The following is a 6,526-nucleotide window of genomic DNA, read 5'->3' on the forward strand; positions in this document are numbered from 1 at the left end:
AAAATTAAAATTAAAAAAGGAAAATGTGGACATTATCAATTACCTTCTTAAAAATCCCAGCCTTGAAGTGACACACATCACTTCTACTCATATTCTGTCAGTTAAAGTAGTTACATGAGTTCAAGGGATGTTGGAAAATGTAGTTTTACTAAAGTATCAGTTTCATACTATATGAATATTGTGTGAACAGCTAGCCATCTAGGTCTAATATTAACAGCCTACCAGGCAGGTAGACTTGTCATCAAATATCAGTGTATACCTTTCTTCCCACATTTACATACTTAGCACACACACAAATCTCACCCAGTTACTAGTTTCAGTTCAAAGTCCAGGATTTCTGAGTGATGTAATTATCTCTATCAAGTCTGCATATATCTCCTTGTGGTTCAGAGACCTATGAACTCAAAGAGAAGCATCTTCCCTCCTCTAACCACTAATAAAAATACATTGTAGAGGAAGCAAAAGGACAGGCATGATAAAATTTCCTTTCATTAAAGAGAAGAATGGGAACAACAGAGCATTCACTTGTCTAGAGCAATGATAAAATCTTGCTGGACAGACACAGTAAATACTGTCTACTCCAGCGTGATGGTAAAATATTTCTCTTCTCTTTTTTAAAAAAGATTGTATTTATTTATTTTCAGAGAGAGGGAAAGTGAGGGAGAGAAACATGGATCGGTTGCCTCTCGCATGCCCACAACCAAGGACCTGTCCCACAACCCAGGCATATACCCTGATTGGGAATCGAACTGGCAACCTTTCACTTTGCAGGATGATGCTCAACACATTAAACTTCACTGTGTCAGGGAGAGGGTACAATCTCTTGATTAGACCTTAATTCTGATCTCTGGAGAAATTTTCTTGTGCATTATTCTCCCTGGTGCCTGACTCCACCATTGGACGTTTCATCCATGTCCATTTGAGGCCCTCCATGGCCTCATTTGAAGTGAGCATTTCTGAGCTTCCCATCCTTGGAATTACATAGCACTCACAGCCTGCATCCATTTAGTGCACATTTGGATGAGAGCTGTTTTATATTACAAAGTGGATTTTTTTTTATTTTGCTATGTTTAGTTTTGCTTTTAGGTCAGGATCATGATTTCTCTGACAACACAATTCTTTCAAAAGTAATTGACTTCTGTTTGCTTCTAGTCAATTCCAGGTTCCAGCAGCCATACCCAAGACTTTCCTAGACAAAAGTCTCAATACTACCTTTGCTTCCTCATCCTCAGTTTTGCCTCTCTCGGCTCATTGGAGGCTATCTGAGGCCATCTGGAGTGACAGGCTTGCATAGAGAGGTAATAACTTGATGTTGATTGTTTACATAGACTGAGTCTCTCTATGTAATTATGAAATCTTATTGAATCTTTTTTGCACAAATATATTTTGTATCTTAACTACCATTATTTGAGGCCTAGATAATTTGACTTTTCCAATTCTGCAAAGTTCCATATCTCTTTATTATTCATAGCACTTTTAATTTTAACTTCATTAACAGATCACTAATCCCAAATTACTGTGTCTGCCTGTGAGGAACTGGATCTAAGAACCTGGTATATGTGTGTCTCCCTTTTAGGATATAAATTCTACTGTGGTGAAGACTTTGTGATGCTCCTTACTGTATACCAGTGCTTAGGCCAGTGCCTGACATATAATTTAAGGTGCTAAATAATATCTATTGATTGAAAGAATAGAATAGGCACAACTAAATATTAATTTAGTGAAAATTTTTTTAATGCCCATCCCTGGAGACGTTCTGGTGTACATATTTTCTTTCATTTAATTATATTCAGTAATGTTTTACAGTCCAGTAATGTAGTACCTTTTTAGATTGACAGTTTGGAAACCTGCCTGGTTGGCCTGTGCCCCCCCAGCTCTCACTAAATGAATGAATATGGTGCGTGCCAAGAACTTAGGAAAGCAGAGAATGCACACCGGGAAGAGGTGAGGTAAAGTCGGGTTTGCCTAGTAGGTATGATCAAGTTGGGGCAGTTCCATCACTGGCAATAGCATGGAGGAGGACTTCTGCAAGCTTCCACTGACCCTCTATACAAGTAGCCACATTTCCTTTTGTCCAAATAGGAAAAGACACTATTTCCTCACAGAGATGTGGAGAGAAGGGACTATGGCAGTTCTAGGTATTTCCCTCTGATAAGATAAACTCTGGGGCTGATGCCTGCACCCACTTCAATCCATAGCTTTTTAAGAACTTTGCAGAGGGTGGAACAGGGCTAGGTGGCAGCTAATACTGGCTAAAAATAAACCTTGAAACAGACATTGTCTGTCAGGAGCAGGTGTTTCAGGGAAGCGGAATTTGACTTCTGAAAACAAGTACTTCATAGGGCCTTTGCAAGGTGAGACTGGGCAGTTGGTGGCAACAATGAAATTTACTTTCCTGCTCCAAGCCCTCCAAAAGAAGGCTTTCTAAATCTTCCATCCCATCCCCCACCCTTAATACCACCACATACCACACCCATCATGGCTCTTCCTTGTTACTTCACCACCTCTTGCCCAATATAGACTCACAAAGGCACCACCTTCTGATTCAAGGATTATAGAGTTTCTCAAAATAAGTTGGACTGAACAACTGCTGCCCCCAGAAACAGACTGAATGGAAATTCCAAGGCCTCAGGACAAGGTTCACACTCCCTCAAACTAAAGCTCCTGCTGCTGTGTGCCTGTAGGCGCCTTGCCAGGAAGCAAAAAGAAAGAGCAAATCTTTCCAAACTGCACTCCATTTTTACATGAAAAAAAATTGGGTAAGCCTATATCAATGTGTTTAAAACCCTTTTGTCATATGAAACTCTTCAGTTACTATCATCGCCTGTAAGCTCATATACAGAACAGGCCAAACTGAGCAGCCCTGACTGCATCGTGAGGCAAGGAGAGGCTAAGCCTATCCACTTTGCCCCATCTCTGTCTCTGCCTTCTGTGAGCCTGGATGAGCTGTGAGAATCTATTCCACCATAGCCCAGGGAAGAACAGTGTGAGGTCCAGAGATTACAAGCAGGAAGGGACACACTGAACAGAACCAGACTTGGAACTAAATTGTACCTGGGGCAGGTCTCCCTACCTCAGGTCAGTATTTTACAAAGAGAGCTGGACCAAACTGAGACATCAAGCCTGTATATGTATGGGGGCATGTCAGATGTCTTCAGCTGGATGGAGAGAGGCCTTTAGAACTAGGGACACAAACAAGACCAGTGACCATGAGCAGATTGTCTTGGCCCAAACAGAACTACAGTGTTTATAGTGTTAGCATTTACAGAGGACAGTGGAGAGGATCCAGTTGATGGACAACTTTGAAGGTCTGTATGGGAAGCCTGGATTTGATCCAATACGTAATAGGGAGCCTCCATATCTTTCTGAGTAGAGGAATATCTCATGGAAGAACCCTGAAAGAATAGTGGTTGAGCTCACATAAAATCACCTCTAAGGAGGCACATGTCTATACTTCAGAAACCTTTAATAAGCACTGTGTATAAAATCCTTCCTTTCTCTTCTCTTGCCACGTCTATGTTCAGATGCCCAAATACTGCGTCTAGGCCTCTGCTTAATCTTCCTACTGGTGCCCACATTGCATCACCCAGCATGAGTCCATCCTCTACCTGTGTTATAGTGATCTTCCTGAAACACAAACCTGCAATAACATGGCTCTCCCTCCTTCAGTTCTTTAAATGGCTCCTCGTTGAGTAAAGTTCAACTCTAAAGTCTGCATACCAAGTCCTTCACAGTCACACTACAGGCTCCCTTCCCAGCTGTCTCCTCAGTACATCCACCTGCACCTGTGTTTCCATGCTTTCCCGCACTCTCCCCACTTTTCTGTCTGACTCATGTTCACCTTCCACCTATTCTTCCCCTCTCCAGCCTCCCTTATCTGCTCTCAGAGACTCTGTTGAAGATCTGTCATTCTCCAAGATCCAGTTCTAATTTCACATTCATTGAAAAACCAAAGGGGAAGAGCAGAGGGAGGGAAGGTGGGAGGGGGCAAGGGAAAGAGGTGGGGGGGAGGCAGAGACAAATGTATTTAAAAAGTAAATAAAAAAAATTAAAAAAAAAGAAAATCCTTTTAAGATCCTCTAGTCTGAAATAGCCTCTCTGCTTTCAAGACACTGCATTTGTACAATATACATAGTGTATCTAGTTTAGCACTTCTATGTCTGCATAGTATCAGAGTTCTTTTTTAGTCTGTTTATCTTGTCATATTGTGTATGCTTCGAAAGCAAAAACAGAATTAACAAAATAAATATTTGAATTTCTTACATTGACTAGCAGCATTTATAAAATTTGGGGGGGGATAGTTCTGTAGATATTTAAAAGCTAAAAATAGCCATCCTGAGCCTATGACTGACACTCCAAATTTTCAAGACCCACCCACATCCTAGCCTGTGTTCTAAGATAGGTGAGGTCAGCACTTGATAAGAAATGCCATTGAGTAGGCCAAGAATTTCCACACTCCTCCCCACCCAGTGTTGTGTCTAACAGTGGAGCCAGACAGGTGATTTTGGGAAAGGCATGGCATCAATACCAAAACACTAGGAGGGCTTTTGTCCCTTTGTTCCCACTCTGGATCTGTCATCTGAGGCTGACATGTCACTAGGCTATGAAAAATTTGGGGGAACACAGGCCTTTAACAAAGAGAATGGTTATTTAAAAGGATTGTCAGACTACTATGAACAATTATATGCCAAGAAATTTGAAAACCTGAATGAAATGGACAAAATTCTAGAAAAGTATAATCTTCCAACACTGAAGGAGGAAGAAGAAGAAAGCTTGAACAGACCGAAAACAGCTGGGGAAATTGAAGCAGTAATCAAGAAACTCCCGACACACAAAAGCCCAAGGCCGGACAGTTTCACAGGAGAATTTTACAAAATATTTAAGGAAGAGCTAATCTTGGTGCTTCTCAGACTATTCCAAAAAATCCAAGAGGAAGGAAGACTCCCAGACTCTTTTGATGAGGCCAGCATCACCCTAATCCCCAAACCAGATAAAGACCCTACAAACAAAGAAAACTACAGGCCAATTTTGCTGATGAACATAGATGCTAAAATCCTCAACAAAATATTGGCAAACCGCATCCAGCAATACTTCCAAAAGATTACCCACCACGATCAAGAGGGATTCATCCCAGGCATGCAGGGATGGTTCAATATACACAAGTCAATAAATGTAATACATCACATAAGTAAAAGAAAAGACAAAAACCACATGATCATCTTGATAGATGCAGAAAAATCATTCGATAAGGTACAGCACCCATTTATGATCAAAACACTCAGCAAAATGGGAATAAATGGGGTATTCCTCAACATAATAAAGGCCATATATGAAAAACCTACAGCCAACATCATACTCAATGGGCAAAAACTAAAAGGTTTCCCACTAAGATCGGGAACATGACAAGGATGTCTCCTAACACCACTTGTTTTCAACATTGTATTGGAAGTCCTAGCCACAGTGGTCAGACAAGAAGAAGAGATAAAAGCATCCAAATAGGAAAGGAGGAAGTAAAGCTATCCTTTTTTGCAGATGACATGATAGTATACATAGAAAACCCTGTAGACTCTACCCAAAAACTCCTCAACCTAATAAGTGAATTTGGCAAAACAGCAGGATACAAAGTCAACATTCAAAAATCAAAGGCATTTTTGTACACCATCAATGAAATAGAAGAAGAATAAATCAGAAAAAAAATACCATTCGATATAGCAAGAAGAAAAATAAAGTACCTAGGAATAAATTTAACCAAAGAGGTAAAAGACCTTGTACGCGGAAAACTATACAACATTGAAGAAAGAAATTAAGGAAGACACAAAGAAATGGAAGCATATACCGTCCTCATGGATTGGAAGAATTAATATCATCAAAATGTCCATACTACCCAAAGCAATTTATAGCTTCTATGCAATCCCTATTAAGATACCAATGACATTATTCACAGAAATAGAACAGACATTTCAAAAATTTATATGGAACCATAAATGACCCTGAATAGCCGCAGCAATTTTGAGAAGGAAACACAAAGTAGGAGAGATCACAATACCGGACATCAAACTCTACTACAAAGCCACCATACTCAAAACAATCTGATACTGGCACAAGAACAGACCCATAGACCAGTGGAACAGAATAGAAAGCCCAGAAATAAGCCCAGGTCTCTATGGACATCTAATATTTGACAAAGGGGGCAGAAGCATAAAATGGAGCAATAATAGCCTCTTCAACAAATGGTGTTGGGAGAGCTGGATGGCTACATGCAAAAAATTGAAATTGGATCATCAGCTGACACCCTACACAAAAATAAACTCAAGATGGATAAAAGACTTAAATGTAAGTCACAACACCATAAACGACCTAGAGGAGAACATTGGCAGGAAACTCTCAGATATCCCACGCAGCAATTTTTTCACCAATATGTGTCCTAAAGCAAGGGACATAAAGGAAAAAATAAACAAGTGGGACTTCATCAAAATAAGAAGCTTCTGCATGGCTAAAGAAAACATCAGCAAAGTGAAAAGGGAGC

This window comes from Pteronotus mesoamericanus, unplaced genomic scaffold (genome assembly GCF_021234165.1).
Source record: "Pteronotus mesoamericanus isolate MK-2021 breed Mesoamerican mustached bat unplaced genomic scaffold, CSHL_Meso_final scaffold_705, whole genome shotgun sequence".
Lineage (NCBI taxonomy): Eukaryota > Metazoa > Chordata > Mammalia > Chiroptera > Mormoopidae > Pteronotus > Pteronotus mesoamericanus.